At 43.1% G+C, this 27,138-nt stretch overlaps 1 pseudogene; it reads left to right on the forward strand.

Moving 5' to 3' along the window:
- The first annotated feature begins 1,717 nt into the window (after nt 1-1,717).
- LOC109875683 (sodium-dependent neutral amino acid transporter B(0)AT2-like) lies at nt 1,718-25,644 on the forward strand (annotated as a pseudogene).
- The last annotated feature ends 1,494 nt before the right edge of the window (nt 25,645-27,138 follow it).

Below are 27,138 nucleotides of genomic sequence, written 5' to 3' on the forward strand. Positions count from 1 at the left end.
AGGCAACATCCGCACTGAACTAAAGGGTAGAGCTGCCGCTTTCAAGGAGCAGGACTCTAACCCAGAAGCTTATAAGAAATTCCATTATGCCCTCCAACAAGCCATCAAACAGGCAAAGGGTCAATACAGGACTTAGGTTGAATCATACTACACCGGCTCCGACGCTCGTCGGGTGTGGCAGGGCTTGCAAACTATTACAGACTACAAAGGGAAGCACAGCCGTGAGCTGAACAGTGACACGAGCCTACCAGACGAGCTAAATTACTTCTATGCTCGCTTCGAGGAAAGTAACACTGAAACATGCATGAGAGCATCAGCTGTTCCAGACGACTGTGTGATCACGCTCTCAGTAGCCAATGTGAGTTAGACCTTTAAACAGGTCAACATTCACAAGGTCACAAGGGCCAGACAGATTACCAGGACGTGTACTCCGAACATGCGCTGACCAACTGGCAAGTGTCTTCACTGACATTTTCAAACGGTCCCTTACTGAGTCTGTAATACCAACATGTTTCAAGCAGACCACCATAGTCCCTTTGCCCAAGAACACTAAGGTAACCTGTCTAAATGACTACAGACCCGTAGCACTCATGTCTGTAGCCATGAAGTGCTTTGAAAGAATGGTCATGGCTCACATCAACATTTATTATCCCAGAGACCCTAGACCCACTCCAATTTGCATACCGCAACAACAGTTCCACAGATGATGCAATCTCTATTGCACTCAACACTGCCCTCTCCTAAGTGGACAAAAGTAACACCTATGTGAGAATGCTATTAATTGACTACAGCTCAGTGTTCAAGACCATAGTGCCCTCACAGCACATCACTAAGCTAAGGACCCTGGGACTAAACACCTCCCTCTCCAACTGAATCCTGGTGTTACGGATACAAGTATCCTGTGTGTATCCTGTGTGTGTGTTTCTTTTCTCTCCTTCTCCCCTCACAGATGAAAATCATCACTCCCCAATCAGTCACCAATCAATCATCAATCAGAAGACACACCTCCTCCTGTTTCCTACCCAATCACAGTTCCTTTCCCTTTGTTTAAAAACCCTGTCAGTTGTTTGCTCTGGAGCTCAATCTCTTTGTAAATGCCATGTCTGTAGATCTCTCTGTTTCACTCTCTTTATTTATTTAGCTATCTTTTGTTTGAGCACCTCCATATCACTTTGTCCTCACCTGTGAGTGTTGTTTTTGGTTATGGTGTTTGTGTTTGTTTGCTGGTGGGAAAAGGGGGAACCAAGACAAGTCGCCCATGGGCATACACTACCCGTAGGTAAACTTTGTTAAATACCCTAGTTAAAACTGGTTGGACCACCCACTGTATTTTTGGTTAGTTAGTTAGCTGTTGTTAAAGTAGGCTAGTCTAGCTTAGGGGTGTTTTTGAATACTTATTGTTTCTTTCCTTGGGTCCAGCTCAGCCCCTTTTCCTGCTCCCCCCATTACCGTGTGTTTATTAATAAACCCTGAGTTTGACGGTAGATTTCAGTTGTTGTGGTTATTTCGTTCTCACTTTTACTTTGTCACTATTATAAATTGCATGAGATTTCAGTTGTTGTGGTTATTTCGTTCTCACTTTTACTTTGTCACTATTATAAATTGCATGAGTTATGTTACGGTTCTCATTACCATCCCCCCTAGACTGTCGGGCCAAAAGGGATTCGTAACACCTGGACACCCCCAGGTGGCAAGGGTAGGTAACAACACATCCGCCATGCTGATCCTCAACACGGCAGCCCCTCGGGTGTGTGCTCAGTCCCCTTCGGTACTCCCTGTTTACTCATGACTGCACGGCCAGGTATGACTCCAACACCATCAAGTTTGCCGATGACACAACAGTGGTAGGCCTTATCACAGACAACGATGAGACAACCTATAGGGAGGAGGTCAGAAACCTGGCTGTGTGGTGCTAAGACAACAACCTCTCCCTCAACGTGATCAAGACAAAGGAGATGATTGTGGACTACAGGAAAAGGAGGACTGAGCACATCCCCATTCTCATCGACGGGGCTGTAGTGGAGTAGGTTGAGAGCTTCAAGTTCCTTGGTGTCCATATCACCAAGGAACTATCATGGTCCAAACACACCAAGACAGTCGTGAAGAGGGCACAACAAAACCTATTCCCCCTCAGGAGACGGAAAAGATTAGGCCTGGATCCTCAAAAGGTTCTACAGCTGCACCATCGAGAGCATCCTAACTGGTTGCATCACTGCCTGGTATTTTAACTGCTCGGCCTTGACCGCAAGGCACTACAGAGAGTAGTGTGTACGGCCCAGTACATCACTGGGGCCAAGCTTCCTGCCAACCAGGACCTCTATACCAGGCGGTGTCAGAGGAAGGCCCTAAACATTGTCAAAGACTCCAGCCACCCTAGTCATAGACTGTTCTCTCTGCTACCACACGACAAGCGTTACCGGAGCGCCAAGTCTAGGTCCAAAAGAGCTAATCAAAGAGTTACCCAGACCCCTCTTTTATGCTGCTACAACTCTCTGTTGATTATCTATGCATAGTCACTTTAACTCTACCTACATGCACATATTACCTCAATCGACTAACTGGTGCCCCCGCACCTTGACTTTGCCCCGGTACCCCCTGTATATAGCCTCGCTATTGTTATTTTACTACTGCTGTTGAATTTGTTTTACATTAATTTATTATATATTTTTACCTAACACTTATTTTTCTTAACCAACAATGCTTTAAGAACTATTAAGGGCCACCTGTTGGAGTCACAAATCTTCCTCTACACACTCTCCTATATATATACAGTGCCTTCAGAAAGTTTTCATACCCTGTGACTAATTATACATTTTGTGTTTCAGCCTGAATTCAAAATGGATGAAATTGATAATTTTTTCTCTCACACATCTACACACAATACCCCATTGTGACAAAGTGAAAACATGTTTTTAAACATTTTTGCAAATGGATTGAAAATTAAATAGCGTAATCTCATTTACATAAGTATTCACACCCCTGAGTCAATACATGTTTGAATCACCTTTGGCAACGATTACAGCTGTGAGTCTTTCTGGGTAAGTGTCTAAGAGCTTTGCACGCCTGGATTGTACAAAATTTGCACATTTTTTTATTTTTTTATTCTTCAAGCTCTGTCAAGTTGGCCACTCAGGAACATTCAATGTCGTCTTGATAGCTAACTCCAATGTATATTTGGCCTTGTCTTTTAGGTTATTGTCCTGCTGAAAGCTGAATTTGTCTCCCCGTGTCTGTTTGAAAGCAGAATGAACCAGATTTAGGATTTTGCCTATTCCGTTTCTTTTTATCCTAAAATAACTCCCTAGTCCTTGCCAATGACAAGCATACCAATAACATGATGCAACCACCACTATACTAGAACATATGAAGAGTGGTACTTGGTAATGTGTTATATAGGATTTGCCCCAAACATAACACTTTGTATTCAGGACACAGTTTTTATTTCTTTGCCACATTTTTAGCTATTTTACTTTTGTGCTTTATTGCCAACAGGATGCATGTTGGCATCTTATCTGGCAACTGAGTTAGGAAGGACGCCTGTATCTTTGTAGTGACTGGGTGTATTGATACGCCATCAAAAGTGTAAATAATAACTTTACCATGCTCAAAGGGATATTTAATGTCTGCTTTTATTTTTTTACACATCTACCAACAAGTTAGAAGATAGAAGTCTTAGCTTTCAAGAATGGGGTCATGATAGCTAATCGTCATGATAGCTAACAGTCCAAAAGCTAGAGCAAAATTCTGAGGAAGAAACCCGAAACCGCTCTGTTTGTCACAACCCGAGACAGTCACAACCACTAAATAGAGCACATCAGAGAAGGGCCTCGATTGGAGGAGGAAGGCAAGATAGGAGACATTATGTATTAGACAAACATGCAAACTTCATGGGGCCCCTGATGATGTGAGCCTCAAGCAATTTCCTGTGTTGCCTAATGGTAAGTCCACCACTGACTGTCAAGAACATTTCTGAAATCAATCATACCCCTAGAGTGAAATTTCACACAAGCATTATGTAGTTACCAGAATATCTTATTTCCAACTCATTAATGTTGGGGTTCATCTTAGTGGGAGAGTGCATGACCATACTTCAAAATAAATCATTAATTAATTAGTTTTACAACATAATGGTTGTTGCATTAAATCTGTGAACCATGCTATGTCTGTTCTAATCACTTGCTTACAATCCTTGGCCTGAAATCCACAGGTTCCCAAACAAAAAGGTAAACAAACCAAATCAGGAGAAAAGCTAGCATTCTCAGGTTTAGCCTTCAATTCAATTTTTGCTTATTTAGTCAATCAAAAAGTCTGAAATATACCAAAGATGACAAATGTGTCTCTTTCATTGTGGCAGCAGCTTTCTTAATCCTCTTTCCTCTCTGTTACTCTTGGTATTTCCCAGTAAGGGAAGGCTTTCCAGTGGGGTGTCACATAAACCCAGCCCAGCCCACTCAACCTAGGGATAATAACATTTACGCACACGCACAATGGGCCTTTTTGGATTATCAACAATGTGATGGAGTTACTTTTGATGTGAGAAGTGAACCAGGATTGTCAGGTAGAAGAATATCGAGGGTCTGTTCGTTTAATGTAATTACAAATTCCCCTGGAGTCCTTTTAAAGAAATCAAATACTATTTTCAGGTGAATTTGACATAAGATGCATTTTCTCCTTTGTTGACCTTTTTTTGCTTGTGGCTCACTCTCTGATGATTAGCCTAGTGTAGACCTACAAATATCTATGGGATTCAACATGATAGCTATGATAATTCAGATGCATCACTAACAATTTTGTCAAAAGCTTCCCAGCTGTAGGCTCTCGAGTGACGCAGCGGTCTAAGGCACTGCAACTCAATGCATCACTACAGACCCTGGTTCGATTACAGGCTGTATCACAACCGGCCCATGATTGGGAGTCCCAAAGGGCAGTGCAAAATTGGCCCACGTCGTTGGGGTAGGCTGTCATTGTAATAAGAATTCTTAACGTACTTGCCTAGGATGGCATGTAGCCTAGTGGTTCGAGCGTTGGACCAGTAACCGGAAGGTTGCTGGATTGAATCCCTGAGCTGACAAGGTACAAATCTGTTGTTCTACCCCTGAGCAAGGGGGCTGAAGACGTGGATGTCGATTAGCAGCAACACCTGTGATTCAGAGGGGTTGGGTTAAATGCAGAAGACACATTTCAGTTGAACACATTCAGTTGGAATAGGTATCCCCCTTTCCCTTGTTGAATAAAATAAAGTAGAGGAGCTCACGTCTGTCAATGACCTTGGTGCTTGGCCAAGTTGTGGCCCATGGTTAAAATCGCAGCACTTTCTGATTGGACTGTTAGAAATATGGGTGGGGCTCCATCTTGTTCTCTTCAAATAATGACTAGATAGGCGTAGCCAATTGGAATTGATTGACAGTTCACATTGCCCCAACATGGCTTTTGCGTCAAACTTGAGGATGTTTGAAAAACACAGCCAGAAGAGGACTGGCCATCCCACATAGCCTGGTTCCTCTCTAGGTTTCTTCCTAGGTTTTGGCCTTTCTAGGGAGTTTTTCCTAGCCACCGTGCTTCTACACCTGCATTGCTTGCTGTTTGGGGTTTTAGGCTGTGTTTCTGTACAGATATCAGCTGATGTACGAAGGGCTATATAAATAAATTTGATTTGATTTATACTTAAATAGAACAGGGTTTCGCAAACTCTTCGGGCCCCTTGGATCCAATGAAGAGAAATCTTAACGCTACAGCATACAATGACATTCAAGACAAATTCCGTGCCCTCCAACTTTGTGGTAACAGTTTCGGAAAGGCCCCTTCCTGTTTCAGCATGTCAATGCCCCGTGCATAAAGCGAGGTCCATACAGAAATGGTTTGTTGAGATCGGTGTGGAAGAACTTGACTGGCCTGCACAGAGCCCTGAGCTCAACCCCATCGAACACCTTTGGGATGAATTGGAACACCGACTGCGAGCCAGGCCTAATCAAATCAAATCAAATGTATTTATATAGCCCTTCTTACATCAGCCGATGTCACAAAGTGCTGTACAGAAACCCAGCCTAAAACCCCAAACAACAAGCAATGCAGGTGTAGAAGCACGGTGGCTCGGAAAAACTCCATAGAAAGACCAAAACCTAGGAAGAAACCTAGAGAGGGACCAGGCTATGAGGGGTGGCCAGTCCTCTTCTGGCTGTGCCGGGTGGAGATTATAACAGAACATGGCCAAGATGTTCAAATGTTCATAAATGACCAGCATGGTCAAATAATAGTAATCACAGTAAACAGGTCATTCCATATCCACAGGCAGAACAATTGAAACTGGAGCAGCAGCACGGCCAGGTGGACTGGGGAGAACAAGGAGTCATCATGCCAGGTAGTCCTGAGGCATGGTCCTAGGGCTCAGGTCCTCCGAGAGAGAGAAATTGCCCAGCGTCAATGCCTGACCTCACTAATGCTCTTGTGGCTGAATGGAAGCAAGTCCCCACAGCAATATTCCAACATATTGTAATGATCCTGGGTTTATAAGCGCGGATATCGACTCTGCCGCTTGATCATGTTGCCCTTGGGGCACAGTCGATAGCGCTCTGGACTTTGGGCTAGAAGGTCGAGGCCTGCTCCTTGCCAATTTCATTACAATATAATGGAAAGTCTTCCCAGAAGAGTGGAGGCTGTTATATAGCAGCAAAGGGAGGGACCAACGCCAATGCCATTGATTTTGGAATGAGATGTTCGATGAGCAGGTGTCTACATACGTTTGGTCATGTAGTGTGTGTGTGTGTGTGTGTGTGTTTAAAAATGTTTTTAAAAATCAGCTCCCTCCAAAGATTTTCTATTGGGTTCAGGTCTGGAGACTGGCTAGGCCACTCCAGGACCTTGAGATGCTTCTTACGGAGCCACTCCTTAGTTGCCCTGGCTGTGTGTTTCAGGTCGTTGTCATGCTGGAAGACCCAGCCACGACCCATCTTCAATGCTCTTACTGAGGGAAGGAGGTTGTTGGCCAAGATCTCGCAATACATGGCCCCATCCATCCTCCCCTCAATACGGTGCAGTCGTCCTGTCCCCTTTGCAGAAAAGCATCCCCAAAGAATGATGTTTCCACCTCCATGCTTCACGGTTGGGATGGTGTTCTTGGGGTTCTACTCATCCTTCTTCCTCCAAACACAGCAAGTGAAATTTAGACCAAAAAGCTCTATTTTTGTTTCATCAGACCACATGACCTTCTCCCATTCCACCTCTGGATCATCCAGATGGTCATTGGCAAACTTCAGATGGGCCTGGACATGCGCTGGCTTGAGCAGGGGGACCTTGCGTGCGCTGCAGGATTTTAATCCATGACGGCGTAGTGTGTTACTAATGGTTTTCCTTGAGACTGTGGTCCCAGCTCTCTTCAGGTCATTGACGAGGTCCTGCCGTGTAGTTCTGGGATGATCCCTCATCTTCCTCATGATCATTGATGCCCCACGAGGTGAGATCTTGCATGGAGCCCCAGACCGAGGGTGATTGACCGTCATCTTGAACTTCTTCCATTTTCTAATAATTGCGCCAACAGTTGTTGCCTTCTCACCAAGCTGCTTGCCTATTGTCCTGTAGCCTATCCCAGACTTGTGCAGGTCTACAATTGTATCCCTGATGTCCTTACACAGCTCCCTGGTCTTGGCCATTGTGGAGAGGTTGGAGTCTGTTTGATTGAGTGTGTGGACAGGTGTCTTTTATACAGGTAACGAGTTCAAACAGGTGCAGTTAATACAGGTAATGAGTGGAGAACAGGAGGGCTTCTTAAAGAAAAATGAACAGGTCTGTGAGAGCCGGAATTCTTACTGGTTGGGAGGTGATCAAATACTTATGTCATGCAATAAAATGCAAATGAATTACTTAAAAATAATACAATGTGATTTTCTGGATTTTTGTTTTTGATTCCGTCTCCCACAGTTGAAGTGTACCTATGATACAAATTACAGACCTCTACATGCTTTGTAAGTAGGAAAACCTGCAAAATCGGCATTGTATCAAATACTTGTTCTCGCTACTGTAGATATCATACCACTCATTAATTCATAATTTCCTCATATCAGTCTCATTCTGAATGTCATAGACTCCGCAAATCTGCACAAACCCAGGTCTCACTGATCATTCCGTACCAGACACATTGATTTGATTATTTATTTACTAACAAGCTAAGTGATGACATAAGATACACACACGGTATAGTTTATTGATTAGAAACTTAATACGATGACAAGTCCCTAGAGACTAATACAATATGACACTGGTTACACAAGATGGCGATTTAAAGAGAGAGAGAAAGAGAAACAACACTTGGATACATTTGTAAACTACGCTTAGTTTAGCCCTAATACCTTTCCCCGAACCGCCTCTTTTATGGGTAAGAAGTAATGTATGTATTTACGTGTGGAAGGGCTTCGTTGGGTATCCCTGTTGGGCCCAGGCCTTCGTGGGCTGTGTCCCGCTTGGTGAGAAAGGTTCGACGGAGGCCTTGTTCTTTGGATGGCCTTCTCCTTCGTTCACAGGTGTAAGTCTCTGATTGTCCACAAGATGTCACACTGTCCTTCTTAGTTGTCTGTTTACTTGCATTCTTTCTGGATGAGTGGTCTCTTAGAGGACGGCTAATAAGCCGTGTCGATGATCTTAGAGTGGTGAAAAAAATGATTTGAAGAGAATAACCGGCTGGTCCTGCTTAAATTCACCTTCTTTGATACATTACTTGGAACAGCTACTCAACCGTAGAATTGATTGTTAAGAGGTTCCTTTGTCTTCAAACCCGTGTTGCGTTTTGGGGTCGTGACTAATCGTAGACCTCGGCTACAGCTTGTGGCCCTTCTAGTCTGATATGTTAATTCCTAACTCAAATGCTTTATACCCTCTGAAAGAAAGGGGGAGTTTCTGTCTTGCTGACACGCTCTCTGGGTTCCCTGAGGCTGTAGCTAGTTACAAGGCAAGGTATCAGAATTTACTACGATCTCGTTAGAGAAACAAATCACAAATCTTACCTTCACAAAAATATTTTCTTTATCCTGGATATTTTCCACACAACACAAAGCATGTAAACATGACACACTACCGGTGAAAGGTTTTAGGACACCTACTCATTCAAGGTTTTTACATTATTTTTACTATTTTCTACATTGTATAATAATAATAGTGAATCAAAACTATGAAATAACACACATGTAATCATGTTGTAACCAAAAAAGTGTTATACAAATCAAAATATGTCAGATTATTCAAATAGCCACCCTTTGCCTTGATGACAGCTTTGCACAATTGGCATTCTCTCAACCAGTATGATGAGGTAGTCACCTGGAATGCATTTAAATTAACAGGTGTGCTTTCTTAAAAGTGAATTTGTGGAATTTCTTTCCTCAATGTGTTTGAGCCAATCAGTTGTGTTGTAACAAGGTAGGGGGTATACAGGAGATACCCTTATTTGATAAAAGAGCAAGTCCATATTATGGCAAGAACAGCTCAAATAAGCAAAAAGAAACAACAGTCCATCATTACTTTAAGACATGAAGTCAGTCAATGTGGAAGTCAAGTACAGTTGCAAAAACCCATCAAGCGCAATGATGAAACTGGTTCTCATAAGGACCGCCACAGGAATGGAAGACCCAGAATTGCCTCTGCTGCAGAGGAAAAGTTCATTAGAGTCAACTGCACCTCAGAAATTGCAGTTCAAGTAACAGACACACCTCAATCAACTGTTCAGAGCAGACTGTGTGAATCAGGCCTTCATGGTTGAATTGCTACAAAGAAACCACTACTAAAGGTCACCAATAAGAAGATGAAGAAGACTTGCTTGGGTCTTTGTGAGATGCGTTGTGGGTGAACAGATGATCTCCATGTGTATTTCCCACTGTAAAGCATGGAGGAGGTGGTGTTATGGTGTGGGGGTGCTTTGCTGGTGACACTGTCTGTGATCTATTTAGAATTCAAGGCACACTTAACCAGCATGGCTACCACAACATTCTGCAGCATAACTTAGCCCCACTATCATTTGTTTTTCAACAAGACAATGATCCAACACACCTCCAGGCTGTGTAAGGGCCATTTGACCATGAACGAGAGTGATGTTGTGCTGTATCAGATGACCTGGCCTCCACAATCACCTGACCTCAACCCAATTGAGATGGTTTGGGATGAGTTGGACAGTGGAGTGAAGGAAAAGCAGCCAACAAGTGCTCAGCTTATGTGGGAACTCCTTCAAGACTGTTGGAAAACATTCCAGGTGAAGCTCGTTGAGAAGAATGCCACGGTAAAGCTGTCATCAAGGCAAAGTGTAGCTATTTGAAGAACCTCAAACATAAAATATATTTTGATTTGTTTAACACTTTTTTTTTGGTTTCTACATGATTCCATATGTGTTATTGCATTATTCTACAATGTAGAAAATAGTCCAAATAAAGAAAAACCCTTGAATGAGCAGGTGTTCTAAAACTTGTGACCGGCAGTGTACACCGTACGAAAACCCTTCCAAGTTACAATGTTTTCGTTATGTCTTCATGCAACTTTAAATGACATCACAAAATAGACATACATTTTCAATTTTCCATCTCTCATCATTATCAACATTCGGAGGATGAAATATATTGTCCCGGTGTCCATTTGTTTGATGTTGTAGTTTGGGAAGTAAACTCATCTAACACAGAGACATTCCATTTGCCCAAATTAGGCCCCAAAATGAATCGTCTGCTGCCCATGGTTTACAATCGACATGCGGTGTCATAAAAACCCCATATCCATCCCTCTTTCCCTCTGTGGGAGAGAGAGCTCTGTAGAGCTGAACCATTGTAACCTGATCCTTTGGATCCTCACAGGAGAGTCATGACAGTCCCCCTCTGGTGGATTCAACCTTGGAAGGATCCTGCAAGTTGCAACCCACCATAAGAATGATTATTGGATGTCCATAGCAGTCTCCCCCTGGTGGTTTAACCTGGTAGGATTTCTGCAGGCTGCAGACCACCACCAGAATGGACAGGGGAGGTCCGGCTGTGGCTCTGCGTTCCGGGCCCGTTGTCCCAGCTAGTGGCTCTAGGCAGTATCTTAGGCAGACGTTAATAACACACAACACAATACATCATTACATTTCTTCCCCAAATTAGCGGCGTCATGGCACTAACTGGTGGCTGTATAGGGAACGGGTTTGTGGCTATATCACTTCCTAGGTGTCAAAACGAATAAAACAAAAATGAATAAAAACAAACGAAATATGTAAGATATAGCTACCACATCTTAATAATCTAATTGGACTATGTTCTATATACATCCAAGGTCTTGGCTAAGTGACTCTATCATGGCATTGTCTCTGTCATTTCTAGGGTCATCCTACTTGAAGCTGGGTAGTTAAGGCACTTAGAAAAGTGGCACCCTGAATGACAAAGATTACACTGTGGACATTAAAAGGCTGACCTAGTGAATTCGGGAGAGGAGGCTGGGGATGCTGTGGATGGAACACCTAATGGGGTTTCAGGATCTATTGCAGGGATCCTAGTATAAGACCTCATTAGGTCTGTGTATATAGTAGGTGCACACACCAAGGGCAATAAGAACAAGGATCATGGTAACAGTCAGGATAATGTCCGGCACCGTCCAAGAGCGGGTGACAGACCAATCTTTTGGCTTGTAGTCAGTTGGGTCAACTAAAAGTGCCTCCTCCAGTATGCTAAGATCAACAGTCATTGGTCCCTCGCACTGGATTTGGTTTTGAATGGCTTGTGGTAATTCAAGGGAACGTTTAGCAAAAGCGTCAGACATTTCAATATCTCTGTCTATCCTGTCGTTGGGAAGTTGGTATAGAGCGAGGTCGTCTATGTGAATAATCGCCCCCTCGGGTACCTTAACTTAAAGGTGGTTGGTTCATTTGGGTGGTTGAGTCATGGCGTTCCTAAGTCATAGTGGTGGACGCAAACAAGGTGTTAACCAACCATCAATTCCCTACAACCTCCACTTGTGTGGTGGTGACACCATCCCTTGCTGTTAGTTTGGCTCTACATCGTTCTTCGATGGTGGTAGGCTTAAGACTACAAAGACATTCAGTGTTATCCCTGACACATAATTTGCTAAGACAGAGGGAGTGGACATCTTTGGTTAGAGTACACAGTAACAGGTTAGGGGTGAGAGAGAGATCTGGATAAGCTACGACTCGGAGTGTGGCAATTTTCACATGGGTGCTGTCGCGCCAAAATCCTACATTTAGAACCGCTTTCAATCTATAGATATTCTGCAGTTCAACAACTGGCAGCGTCAGTCAAAATCCCACTTAATTACGAACAACATCAACGTGTATTGGGATTGCTGTCCCCAGACTATAGGCCAAATGTAACTGAGGTCAATATGTTATGTACCATTGAGAGAGCGATCTCTTCCTCCCGCAGAGGGGGAGAGGTATGGAGGTGGTTTTTTTATGACCTCACACCCATCGTAAATTGTAAGACAGCAGACCAACTCCTTTCTGGTCTAATGTGAGAGATCGGAATGTCTATTTGCCATATGAGTTTACTGTCCAAAACTAAAACGTCAACATTGGGACGATATATTTGATCTGCCAAATGGGTAGGAATAATGATAGATGGAATATGAAAATGAATGTCTATTTTATGTGAGTAAAAGTTAAATGAAGATGTTATGACAAACATTGTAACATGAAGAGTTTTCATAATGTGTATGCGATGTTTACATACTGTATGTTGTGTAGAAAATATCCAGATGGAAGAGAATGTTTTGGTGACGATAAGACTGATTTTAGTTGTCTAAACAAGATCATAGTCAATTGTAATACCTTGCCTCGTAACTAGTTACGACCCAGGGAACCCAGAGAGCGTGTCATAAAGACGGATACACCCTTTCTTACCAGAGGGTGTAAAACGTGAGTTGAGAATTAACATACTAGACTAAAACGGCCCACCGCTGCAGCGTGATCTAAGATTGTCGCGACCCCACAAACGCAACACAAGGTTGAAAAGGACGAAGGAGCTTCTTAACAATCCATCCTACGGTTGAATACTGTATCTAAGAAGGTGAATTCAAGCAGGACCACCTTGTTATTCTCTTCAAGTCACCAGTTGTCTACATGGCTCTCCTACCCTCCTCAGAAGATCACTCTCAAAGAACGGGTGCAAGGAAACTAAGAGAAAGGACATTGACATCTTGTGGACTGAGACTTACACCCGAGAATGAAGCAGACCACTAAATACATGCATTACAATTCTTACCCATAAGAGCGGCAGTTCGGGGCAAGGTGTTAGGTTAACTATGCTTAATTCAGCCCTATGTATCCAAGTGTTGCTTTTCACTCTCTCTTCCTCGCGGCCGCTCTCCCTCTCTAAATCCCCATCTTGTGTAACACGTGTCATATTGTGTTGGTCCGCTAGGGACCTGTTGTCCTTGTATTAAATTCTAATCAATAACCTAGACTGTGTGTGTGTGTCTTATGTTATCATTTAGCATGTTAGTAAATGAATAATCAACTCAATTTGTGTAGTACGGAATGATTAGTGAGACCTGGGTTTGTTCAGATTTAAAGGATTATGAGACGTTCAGAATGAGACTGATATGAGGAAATGACTGACTGCTATGATATTGAGATCCTGATTTATTCTTAAGTTAATTCAGGAAACGGTAACTCATTAAACAAACTTTAACCGTGGTGCCCCAGATTACTAATGAGTTGATTGTTACATAATGAATTAAAATCACGTAATGATCAGATAAATAGCGTGTCATCACATTAATGATAAATAAGTCACGACAGAGGGGATTCAATTCGTGGACAAGTGGTCCATAGAAGAGCTAACTTCACATAGAAAATCCTCCAATAACAATCTAACCAATTGGACATAGGCATAGTCATGGTTCATGAGGTCTACTAGCTTTCCTACCGACAGGAGGGTTTTGTTCAGGAGAGTAGCGTGTGTGTTTACCACCAGAACAGTATCGCGGAGAAACTTTCCTAGATGTTGCAACCTGAGTTCCTGTGATTTGATCTGTTGCTAAATAAGTGGCATCTCTTCAGTTATCTCCCTAGCATTTCTCTTGACTATGGCTAGACTGACTGCGTGGACGGCAGTGGTACTTAGAGCAAACAGTGACCCTACGGCTGCACCTATCGAGAATCGTTTTTCTCGCCTTCGCTCTACTAGTTCTGACTAGTTGACTGTGAACTTTTGGAGTTGGGCCAACATATGGGCAGTGCCTAGCTGGGTGGTCCAGTCAGCCCCGGCCCAACTAAAATGTGCCACAGGTGGAATGTGTTGGTGGTATACGTTCTCTGCATCTAGGCGGACATACACCCTGTGTGTCTACTCTACAGTTGGTTAAAAGGAGTCCTGGATCATCACAAAGAACGATACCTGTAGGGGGTCTGCTCGTGAGTACATCTGTTGGGTTGGTTTTGACCAGGGCGCAGAGTCAGGATCAGCCAAAGGAACTCCATCCTACAAAAACGCATAATTAGAGACGTTGTTTGATTATTTCAGTGGTTTGGTATTTGTAAACGAAAATGTAACTTATTTTCCTATTTCGAACAGCGCAGCGCAGGACAATATCAACAGTGACAACGAACGTATATCTTGTAGCTAGGAAGAGAAGGTAAGATGTTAGATGCAACCTACTGATCTACTGGAAGGGATCAGCTGAGTATATTTAAGAATTTTCTTAGTACCTTTGACTTTGCTAGGTTTCTATCTATTCTGTGCTGGCCTGCACCCCTTCTGTTCCCATGGGGGTTGTGTACAACTTGATTTGGTTCCTGTGGACCCACTTGAACATGGTGTTTTGTCAACCTTTGCTGATTCTGATTTCTGATCAACTACAGGTGACAGCTTCACCACAATCTTGTGTGGCCCCGTCCAGTGGGGCAGGAACTTTGTCCCGACGCCTACGGGTTTGGGGTATACATTTGAAGTCTGACGTTTCCATACACCTAAGCTAAATACATTTAATCTCAGTTTTTCAAAATTCCTGTCATTTAATCCTAGTAAAAATTCTCTGTCTTCGGTCATTTAGGATCACCACTTTATTTTAAGAATGTGAAATGTTAGAATAATAGTAGAGAGAATGATTTATTTTCAGCTTTTATTTCTTTCATCACATTCCCAGTGGGTCAGAAGTTAACATACACTCAATTAGTATTTGGTAGCATTGCCTTTAAATTGCTTAACCTCTCTAGGGGGTGTGGGATGATTAGCGTCCCACCTGGTCAACATCCAGTGAAATTGCAGAGCACCAAATTCAAAAACAGAAATACTCATTATAAAAATTCATAAAACATACAAGTGTTATACATTGGTTTAAAGATTAACTTCTTGTTAATCCAACCACAGTGTCAGATTTCAAAAAGGCTTAACGGAAAAAGCATACCATGCTATTATCTGAGAAAAGCGCCCAGCAGACATATCATTACAAACAGTTACCAGCCAAGTAGAGGAGTTACACAAGTCAGAAATAGCGGTAAAATTAATCACTTACCTTTGATGATCTTCATATGGTTGCACTCACGAGACTCCCATTTACTCAAATGTTTGTTTTGTTCGATAAAGTCCCTCTTTATATCCAAAAGCCTCCTTTTTGTTCACGCGTTTTGTTCAGTAATCCACAGGCTCAAAGGCAGTCACAACAGGCAGTAGGCAGTATCCGTAAAGTTTGTAGAAACATGTCAAACGATGTTTATAATAAATCCTCAGGTTGTTTTTATTCATAATAATCAATAATATTTCAACCGGACAAAAGCTTTGTCAATATAAAAGGAAAACAAGAAAGGCGCGCTCTCGGTCGTGTGCATGAAAAAACCTCTGGGACACTGCAGTGTCCACTCATTCAGAGTGGTCTTACTCCCTAATTTTTTCAGAATACAAGCCTGAAACAATTTCTAAAGACTGTTGACATCTAGTGGAAGCCGTAGGAAGTGCAATTTGAGTCCTAAGTCAATGGAATCTATATAGGCAGTCAATGGAAAACTACAAACATAAAAAAATCCCACTTCCTGGATGGATTTTTCTCAGGTTTTCGCCTAGAATGTCAGTTCTGTTATACTCAGACATTATTTTAACAGTTTTAGAAACTTTGGAGTGTTCTATCCAAATCAACTAATTATATGCATATCCTAACTTCGGGGCCTGAGTAGCAGGCAGTTTACTTTGGGCACGCTTTTCATCCGGAGGTGAAAATAGTGCCCCCTTCCCTAGTGAGGTTAACTTGGGTCAAATCTTTCGGGTGGCCTTCCACAAGCTTCCCACAATACGTTTTTGGAATTTTGGCCCATTCCTCCTGATAGAGCTGGAGTAAGGTTTGTAGGCCCCCTTGCTCGCACACGCTTTTTCAGTTCAGCCCACAAATTTTCTATGGGATTGAGGTCAGGGATTTGTGATGGCCACTCCAATACCTTGACTTTGTTGTCCTTAATTTTGCCACAACTTTGGAAGTATGCTTGGGGTCATTGTTCATGACAAGCTTTAACGTCCTCACTGATGTCTTGAAATGTTGCTTCAATATATCCACAAAATTTTGTGAAGTGCACCAGTCCCTTCTGCAGCAAAGCACCCCCACAACATGATGCTGCCACCACCGTTCTTCACAGTTGGGATCGTGTTCTTCGACTTGCAAGCATCCCCTCTTTCCTCCAAACATAACGATGGTCATTGTGGCCAAACAGTTCTATTTTTGTTTCATCAGACCAGGGGATATTTCTCCAAAAAGTACAATCTTTTTCCCCATGTGCAGTTGTAAACTGTAGTCTGGCTTTTTTATGGTGGTTTTGGAGCAGTGGCTTCTTCCTTGCTGAGCGGCCTTTCTGGTTATGTTGACATAGGACTTGTTTTACTGTGGATATAGATACTTTTATACCTGTTTCCTCCAGCATCTTGCTGTTCTGGGATTGATTTGCACTTTCCCACCAAAGTACGTTCATCTCTAGGAGACAGAACGCGTCTCCGTGCTGAGCGGCATGATGGCTGTGTGATCCCATGGTGTTTATACTTGCGTACTATTGTTTGTACAGATGAACGTGGTACATTCAGGTGTTTGGAAATTGAACGCCAGGATGAACCAGACTTGTGGAGGTCTACAATTGTTTTTCTGAGGTCTTGGCTGATTTCTTTTGATATTCCCATGATGGCAAGCAAAGAGGCACTGAGTTTGAAGGTAGGCCATGAAATACATCCATATATACACCTCCAGTTGACTCAAATGATGTACATTAGCCTTTTTGTCGTAATGGGTCTTGTCACCTTTGCACTTCTTTCCAACTTTCCTTGAGCGCACGCAATGGTAGTCTGGAGGTGGGTTCGCAAGTCCGTCACGTATTGATGAGCCGTGTTGGCGGTGGCTGCAGTGACATCTCCTGGTTTGTATAGGAGTTGCAGTGGAAGTGTCATTTGTTGTCCCGTCATCTCGAATGGTGTTTTTTCCGTAGACCTGTTGCGTGTGGCTCTGATCGCCATCAGTACCAGTGGGAGTTTGAGGTCCCAATTTTTGAGGTCCCAATATTTCCTCAGGATTCTGACGATTGTCTTGTTGCTCCTTTCTACCTAGTCGGAGCTCCTAGGGTGGTACGTGATGTGGAGTTTAGCTTTGACTCCCAGGAGCCTCCAGAGTTCGGTCATTACAACTGCCTAAACATGGGTTCCTCTGTCGCTGTCCACGATTTCTTTTGGCAGGCCAAAACAACTGAAAATGTGGTTGAGCAAAAGAACTGCCGTGGTTTCTGCTGTTTCATTGGTTCCGGGCAGGCACTCCACCCACTTGGTGAATGCGCAAGTCACTGTGAGGAGATACTTGTTGCCTCTTGCCGACCTGGCAACTGGGCCGACCCAGTCGATTCTGATCGGGCTCCAGAGGTAAGACACTGGTGCTCTGTGAAGTGGCTTGGAGGGCTGAAATTGGCAGCAAGCTAGACACCCCCTCACGTATTGTGCCACGTCTTGTTTTATGTGAGGCAGGTGGGCCACCTTTCGCAATGTTTCACATGTAGCCTTGACCCACACACCAGTTTGCAAGTGGTCTAGATTACGGTAAGAACAGCCATCCACAAATGCCATCGGCATGCCAAGATATGTTCTCTTTGAAGTAGTGATGGTAACATCGAAACTACGTCACATGGGGTGTGAAGTTGATGTCGCCACAGCTTTGACAGACCACCATCGCCCCGCCCAAAGGCAGGTTTTTCGCTTTTTCAACAGGCCATACCTCAAATGACTGTTTGACCTGTGATAGATTCAGGTTTGACCATTGCTGTATAGCTATAATGTTTCACATTGGATTTATTAACTACTAAGGCGTGTTTTTATTTGAATTCTGGTAACGCTCTGCACACACAAGCTTGTTAGCTAGCTAGCTCTGGTCCAACGTTAATCCAACTCTCGGAAGTTCAAAGACATTCAAAGTTCCTCCATAGAAACCGCTCCTCCGTAGGTATAATTCTCTGGGCCTAATTCAGATAATGTCAGCACTTCAATTCAAGGCTCCTCCACCCTCTTCGTCGCCCGACCAGCAAAATTTCAGTTGCGTCTCGTGCCCTACACTTGTCTGTCCAATTCATGTTAGTTAACAACTATACAATATTCACACCCCTTTTTCCACAATTTGAAAGTGGGATTAAAATGTTTACAATTTACAAATAAAACCAATCTACACAAAATACTCTACTGTCAAAGTGGAAGAATTCTAACAAATGAATGAAAAAAATAAAAATAATTTACTTAAGTATTCAACCCCCTGAGTCAAAACATGTTAGAATTAGAGGTCGACCGATTAATCGGAATGGCCGATTTAATTAGGGCCGATTTCAAGTTCTCATAACAATCAGTAATCTGCATTTTTGGACGCTGATTATGGCCGATTTATATTGCAATCCATGAGGAGACTGCGTGGCAGACTGACCACCTGTTATGCGAGTGCAGGCAGCAAGGAGCCATGGTAAGTTGCTAGCTAGCATTAAACTTATCCTATAAAAAACAATCAATCTTAACATAATCACTAGTTAACTACACATGGTTGATGATATTGCCAGTTTTACTAGCTTGTCCTGCGTTGCATATAATCAATGCAGTGCCTGAAATTGTGTCACACTGACTGCTTACACTGTGTTCAGTGTAAGCATAGTCAGGGTATATGCAGTAGTTTGGGACGCCTGGCTCGTTGCGAACTGTGTGAAGACCATTTCTTCCTAACAAAGACCATAATTAATTTGCCAGAATTGTACATAACTATGACATAACATTGAAGGTTGTGCAATATAACAGCAATATTTAGACTTAGGGTTGCCAACCGTTCGATAAAATACGGAACAGTTCTGTATTTCACAGAAAAAAATAAATGTTTTGTTTTCGAAATGATAGTTTCTGGATTTTACCATATTTAATGACATAAGGCTCGTATTTCTGAGTGTTTATTTCATTATAATTAAGTCTATGATTTGATACAGCAGTCTGACTGAGCGGTGGTAGGTAGCAGCAGGCTCGTAAGCATTCATTCAATGCGTTTTCCAGCAGCTTTCGCAATGCTTGAAGCACAGCGCTGTTTATGACTTCAAGCATATCAACTCCCGAGATTAGGCTGGCAATACTATAGTGCCTATAAGAACATCCAATAGTCAAAGGTCTATGGCATACAAATGGTATAGAGCGAAATAGTCCTATAATTCCTATAATAACTACAACCTAAAACTTCTTACCTGGGAATATTGAAGACTCGTGTTAAAAAGAACCACCAGCTTTCATTTGTTATCATGTTCTGAGCAAGGAACTTTGGTCATCCAATAATCGGTATCGGCGTTGAAAAATCATAATCGGTCGACCTCAAGTTAGAATCACCTTTTGGCGGCGATTACAGCTGTGAGTCTTTCTGGGAAAGTCTCTAAGAGCTTTGCACACTTGGGTTGTGCAATGTTTGCAATTATTCTTTAAAAAATTATTCAAGCTCAGTTCAAATTGGTTGTGATCATTTGCTAGACAGCTATTTATCAAGTCTTGCCATAGATTTCAAGACGATTTAACTCAAAGCTGTAACCAGGCCACTCAGAAACATTCAATGTCGTCTTGGTAAGCAACTCTAGTGCATATTTGGCCTTGTGTTTGAGGTTAATTGTCCTGCCTAAAGGTGAATTTGTCTCCCAGTGTCTGTTAGAAAGCAGACTGAAGCAGGTTTTCCTCTAGAATTTTGCCTGTGCTTAGCTTTATTTCTTAATTTTTTTAATCATATACTCCCCAGTCCTTGCCGATGACAAACATACCCATAACATTATGCAGCCACCACCATGCTTGAAGATATGAAGAGTGGTACTCCGTGATGTGTTGTTGGATTTGCCCCAAACATAACACTTTGTTTTCAGGACTTAAAGTTAATATCTTTGCCACACATTCATGTTTTGTAATATTGTTATTCTGTACAGGTTTCCTTGCATTGTTTTTCAGTGAATTAAGATTAAACCAACATAAAAAATAAAAATAAGTTGACACAAGCAATGGATTCTGAAAATGTATGATTGATATGTGTAACGGGTTTCATCTTCCTCCTCTGAGGAGGAGTAGGAGAGATCGGACCACTGTGCAGCGTGCTAAGTGTCCATTTAATTTATTCAACTGAACACTAAAGAATACAAAATAACAGTGAATGAAAGTGAAAGTGAATGATACAAATGAAAACCGAAACAGTCCTGAAATGTGAAACAAACATTACAACAGGAAACAATCACCCACAACTCAAAAGTGAAACCAGGCTACCTAAGTATGGTTCTCAATCAGGGACAACGATTGACAGCTGCCTCTGATTGAGAACCATACCAGGCCAAACACAGAAATCCCAAAACATAGAAAAAGGAACATAGACAACCCACCCAACTCACGCACTCACCATACTAAAACAAAGACATAACAACAGAACTAAGGTCAGAACGTGACAATATGAAGGTTTTTTGTTGTATTTCCAATATACAGTGCCTTGCGAAAGTATTCGGCCCCCTTGAACTTTGCGACCTTTTGCCACATTTCAGGCTTCAAACATAAAGATATAAAACTGTATTTTTTTGTGAAGAATCAACAAGTGGGACACAATCATGAAATGGAACGACATTTATTGGATATTTCAAACTTTTTTAACACATCAAAAACTGAAAAATTGGGCGTGCAAAATTATTCAGCCCCTTTACTTTCAGTGCAGCAAACTCTCTCCAGAAGTTCAGTGAGGATCTCTGAATGATCCAATGTTGACCTAAATGACTAATGATGATAAATACAATCCACCTGTGTGTAATCAAGTCTCCGTATAAATGCACCTGCACTGTGATAGTCTCAGAGGTCCGTTAAAAGCGCAGAGAGCATCATGAAGAACAAGGAACACACCAGGCAGGTCCGAGATACTGTTGTGAAGAAGTTTAAAGCCGGATTTGGATACAAAAAGATTTCCCAAGCTTTAAACATCCCAAGGAGCACTGTGCAAGCGATAATATTGAAATGGAAGGAGTATCAGACCACTGCAAATCTACCAAGACCTGGCCGTCCCTCTAAACTTTCAGCTCATACAAGGAGAAGACTGATCAGAGATGCAGCCAAGAGGCCCATGATCACTCTGGATGAACTGCAGAGATCTACAGCTGAGGTGGGAGACTCTGTCCATAGGACAACAATCAGTCGTATATTGCACAAATCTGGCCTTTATGGAAGAGTGGCAAGAAGAAAGCCATTTCTTAAAGATATCCATAAAAAGTGTTGTTTAAAGTTTGCCACAAGCCACCTGGGAGACACACCAAACATGTGGAAGAAGGTGCTCTGGTCAGATGAAACCAAAATTGAACTTTTTGGCAACAATGCAAAACGTTATGTTTGGTGTAAAAGCAACACAGCTCATCACCTTGAATACACCATCCCCACTGTCAAACATGGTGGTGGCAGCATCATGGTTTGGGCCTGCTTTTCTTCAGCAGGGACAGGGAAGATGGTTAAAATTGATGGGAAGATGGATGGAGCCAAAAACAGGACCATTCTGGAAGAAAACCTGATGGAGTCTGCAAAAGACCTGAGACTGGGACGGAGATTTGTCTTCCAACAAGACAATGATCCAAAACATAAAGCAAAATCTACAATGGAATGGTTAAAAAATAAACATATCCAGGTGTTAGAATGGCCAAGTCAAAGTCCAGACCTGAATCCAATCGAGAATCTGTGGAAAGAACTGAAAACTGCTGTTCACAAATGCTCTCCATCCAACCTCACTGAGCTCAAGCTGTTTTGCAATTTCAGTCTCTCGATGTGCAAAACTGATAGAGACATACCCCAAGCGACTTACAGCTGTAATCGCAGCAAAAGGTGGCGCTACAAAGTATTAACTTAAGGAGGCTGAATAATTTTGCACGCCCAATTTTTCAGTTTTTGATTTGTTAAAAAAGTTTGAAATATCCAATAAATGTCGTTCCACGTCATGATTGTGTCCCACTTGTTGTTGATTCTTCACAAAAAAATACAGTTTTATATCTTTATTTTTGAAGCCTGAAATGTGGCAAAAGTTCGCAAAGTTCAAAGGGGGCCGAATACTTTCGCAAGGCACTGTAATTAATTGTAAACATTAAGAGAAATGAAGGATTTTCTACAATGTTGTTGATCCATCCTCAGTTTACTTCTATCACAGCCATTCAACTCTGTTTTAAAGTCACCAATTTAAAATTGGATTTGATCTAAGCTCTTCTCCTTTCAGGTGTGTTGCTTTGTTGCTCTCTACTACAGTGTGATCATAGGCTGAAGCCTGTTCTACTTAGGGAACTCTTCCCAGTACCCTTTACCTTGGGAAGAGAGTCCTGAACATGGTACCACAACACAAGTTACATAAGAGACATGAGGAGTGTCATAATGAAGTTTGGGAGGAGCTGAGTGCAGGGAAAACAATCGCATGTGACAGTACTGATAAGATACTGTTGAAGGCTCATATCACTTAGTTCCCTGCTTAGCAAGAATAATGCAATGTTTAGCGATAAGGAGGAGACGACACCCAAAGTGGGGTATGAATACCTCCATGGGGGAAGCCGTGTCTGTGTCTGAATTACAGCTGTAACGACCCGTTGGGAAGAATTGAACTTGGTTAAGCTTCTCTAGTGTCCGTGAGTTATTTATTCAAAATTAGAACCTAACACTACTATATAAGGAATAGGATTCCATTTAGGACACAACCATCACTCATTCATTGCCTTTCAGTAATGTTGTCCAAGTACAAACACAATAGAAGCCTGATGTGAACCTGACCATTGTCTTTGTCTTTCATCTCAGTGGAGGAATGCACAGCCAGTAGTCCCACCACCTACTTCTGGTTCCGGAAGTAAATATGATAACCTGGCAAATATTACTACATACAGCCTAATACTGGGACTGCTTAAGCACACACTGACAAAGAAACCCTTTTATTGTATTTTTTTAACTGTGGGATCCTGATTGTTCTAAAGGGGTATGTGGTTCAGAATTATTCCGTTTTTTTGCAACCATGGCAATTCACACACAAACTCCTTGCGATCAATAATGCACTAGGCCTAGATACTGTATCTATCATGGTAGGATTCAGTGCACTGTGCCAGTGTCTAGCCACTGACTGCCCCTTCTCTCTCTCCCCCCAATCCAGCTGGAGATCTGGGGTGAGGTGTAGGTATGGCGCCAGGTGGCTACGCAGGTCTTCTTTGCTTTTGGCCTGGGCTTTGGCTCAGTCATGGCCTATTCCTCCTACAACCAGCAACAACTGCCACCGTGACGCCCTCACCGTTTCCACCATCAACTTCCTCACCTCTGTCCTCGCCTCGCTGGTGGTGTTCGCCATGCTGGGCTTCCGCGCCAGGGAAGTCGCCATGCGCTGCGTGACGCGGTGTGTGTTTGGACGGGGAAAGGGTATTGTTTTTGATCTCTTTGTACTCTCTGTGTGTGTGTGTGTGTGTGTGTGTGTGTGTGTGTGTGTGTGTGTGTGTGTGTGTGTGTGTGTGTGTGTATGTGTGTGTGTTGGGATGAAAAGGGGCTATATTGAAATGCCCTGTCTTCGGGACTGTTTCTGGTGCTATGTTTAGTTAGATATTATTATATATCTACATGCATATCTACTCTGTCATTAAAAACAAATACTTGGTCGTAGCGATAGTACATAATAAACTGACTGGTTGTTCTCCACACTCCCCTCTCTCAGTAACTTGGAGAAGCTGTCTGAGCAGTTTTCCATGGGGCCCCTAGACCGGGACCTGCTACCCAGGTTTAACATCTCTGACCCCAGTTCGGTACCACTGGAGGCCGACAGGGATTGGTTCACGGCTCACGGAGCCATGGTCCCTGGCAACCTCACCGACTGCAGCCTAGAGGAGGAGGTGAACAAGGTAAATGGTTGATCTTGCACTCTAGCCTGCCTTTTCTTTTACAGCATCTCAACTCTGTATTCTTTGTTACAGCTTTGCCCTCTTTATTTGAAAACCAACCAGCCCTGCAGCCTAGAGTATGCTCTTCCACCCACTCCTTGTAAATTAGTAATGTAATTTTAGCAGGTTTATTGCTCAAATTGAAATATGTTAAGATAGTTAGGATCTGTTGAGCTATATCATGATACATGTAAATGTCCCCTTCCCTCTCTCCTTGTCCCTCTCTTTCAGGGTGTGGAGGGCACAGGGCTGGCATTCATAGCCTTCACAGAGGCCATGACTCTGTTCCCGGGCTGTCCCTTCTGGTCGGCCTTGTTCTTCCTCATGCTGCTCAACCTGGGCCTCAGCACCATGTTCGGCACCTTGGAGGGCATGCTCACACCCCTCACCGACAACTTCAAAGTGCTGAAGTGCCACAAGACCAAGCTCACAGGTAAAGAGAGAGAGAGATGGTGTCTGTGTCCATGTTTTTGCTCACAAGACCCTTTTTCTATCAGGTGGCCCATCTTGGGTTTCTGACCCTAAGTTTGGAAACCACTGGATGAAACTATTCATTTGTATAAACATTTGAATTCAATATTTCATATAGAAAATAAAATGGCATCATAATGGGGTCTGAGTGTTAGTCCTCACTCCTCTTTACTAAATATGCCAAGTGTATCTGTGTGGGGTCTGTAATGTTCTCTCCCTTCCCCAGTGTTTAGCTGCATCACCAGCTTTCTGATTGACATGCTGTTCACGCAGCGCTGTGGGAACTACTGTGTAATGATGTTTGACGACTACTCCGCAACCCTGCCCCTCATCATCGTGGTGGTGTTTCAGTGTTTCAGCGTGTCCTGGGTATACGGCGCTGACCGGTAAGAACCTATTAACTACACTGACCACATAAATCACATGATGTCCCTCAGAAATTAGATGACAATTCCTTTCCCGAAAGAGGAATTTTACATTGATGAAGAAATAGTCATACTTTTGGATTAATGCAAATTTAGATTACAAACAGTGATTCACAGCATCGATCCTTCAGGTCGACTTGCTGTGTTTGTTCCCCATTGTCACTGATCATTGTCTTGTGTATCTGAATGTCCAGGTTTCTTGATGACGTAGAGAAGATGATGCACGGGCGCCCCCCTGTGATGTATAAGTACCTGTGGAAGTACGTGTGTCTGCTGGCCATGCTGGGGCTGCTGGGAGCTAGCCTGCTGAGGATGTGCTTCAAACGGGCCCCCTACACCGCCTGGAACAGAGAAACGGTAAGGAGGCGGCCTCACCATGGTTGATATACGACCATATACCGTGCATTCGGAAAGTATTCAGACCCTTTGACTTTTTCCACATTTTGGCACAACTGTATTTGGGGAGTTTCTCCCCTTCTCTGTAGATCCTCTCAAGCTCTGTCAGGTTGGATGGGGAGCGTCGCTGCACAGCTATTTTCAGGTCTCTCCAGAGATGTTCGATCGGGTTCAAGTGCGGGCTCTGGCTCGGCCACTCAAGGACATTCAGAGACTTATCCCGAAGACACTCCTGCATTGTCGTGGCTGTGTGCTTAGGGTCATTGTCCTCTTCACTCCAGTCTGCAGTTCTGAGCGCTCTGGATCAGGTTTTCATCAAGGATCTCTGTACTTTGCTCTGTTCATCTTTCCCTCAATTCTAACCAGTTTCCCAGTCCCTACCGCTGAAAAACATCCCCACAGCATGATGCTGCCACCACCATGCTTCACTGTAGGGATGGTGCCAGGTTTTCTCCAGACATGACGCTTGGCATTCAGGCCAAAGAGTTCAATGTTGGTTTCATCAGACCAGAGAATCTTGTTTTCATGGTTTGAGAGTCCTTTTGGCAAACTCCAAGCAGGCTGTCGTACCTTTTACTGAGAAGTGGCTTCCGTCTGGCCAGTCTACCATAATGGCCTGATTGGAGGAGTGCTGCAGAGATGGTTGTCCTTCTGGAAGGTTCTCCCATCTCAACAGAGGAACTCTGGATCTCTGTCAGAGTGGCCGTCCCCCAGAGTGATCACCTCCCTGACCAAGGCCCTTTTCCCCCGATTGCTCAGTTTGGCCGGGCGGCCAACTCTAGGAAGAGTCTTGGTGGTTTCAAACTTCTTCCATTTAAGAATGATGTAGTAACCAAAAAAAGTGTTTAACAAATCAAAATATGTTTTAGATTCTTCAAAGTAGCCACCCTTTTCCTTGATGACAGCTTTGCACACAATTGGCATTCTCTTCAGGTCAAAGAGTTCAATGTTGGTTTCATCAGACCAGAGAATCTTGTTTTTCATGGTTTGAGAGTCCTTTAGGTGCCTTTTGGCAAACTCCAAGTGGGCTGTCGTACCTTTTACTGAGGAGTGGCTTCCGTCTGGCCACTACCATAAAGGCCTGGTTGGTGGAGTGCTGCAGAGATGGTTGTCCTTCTGGAAGGTTCTCCCATCTCCACAGAGGAACTCTGGATCTCTGTCAGAGTGACCATCAGGTTGTTGATCACCTCCCTGACCAAGGCCCATCTCCCCCGATTGCTCACATTTGCCGGGGGTCAGCTCTAGGAAGAGTCACGGTGGTTCTTCCTTTTAAGAATGATGGAGGCCACTGTGTTCTTGGGGACCTTCAATGCTGCAGAAATATTTTGGTACCCTTCCCCAGATCTGTGCAATCCTTTCTCGGAGCTCTACAGATAAATCCTTCGACCTCATGGCTTGGTTTTTGCTCTGACATGCACTGTCGACTTTGGGACATTATATACACAGGTGTGTGCCTTGTCAAATCAATTGAATTTATCACAG

The sequence above is a fragment of the Oncorhynchus kisutch genome, linkage group LG25 (assembly GCF_002021735.2).
Source record: "Oncorhynchus kisutch isolate 150728-3 linkage group LG25, Okis_V2, whole genome shotgun sequence".
Lineage (NCBI taxonomy): Eukaryota > Metazoa > Chordata > Actinopteri > Salmoniformes > Salmonidae > Oncorhynchus > Oncorhynchus kisutch.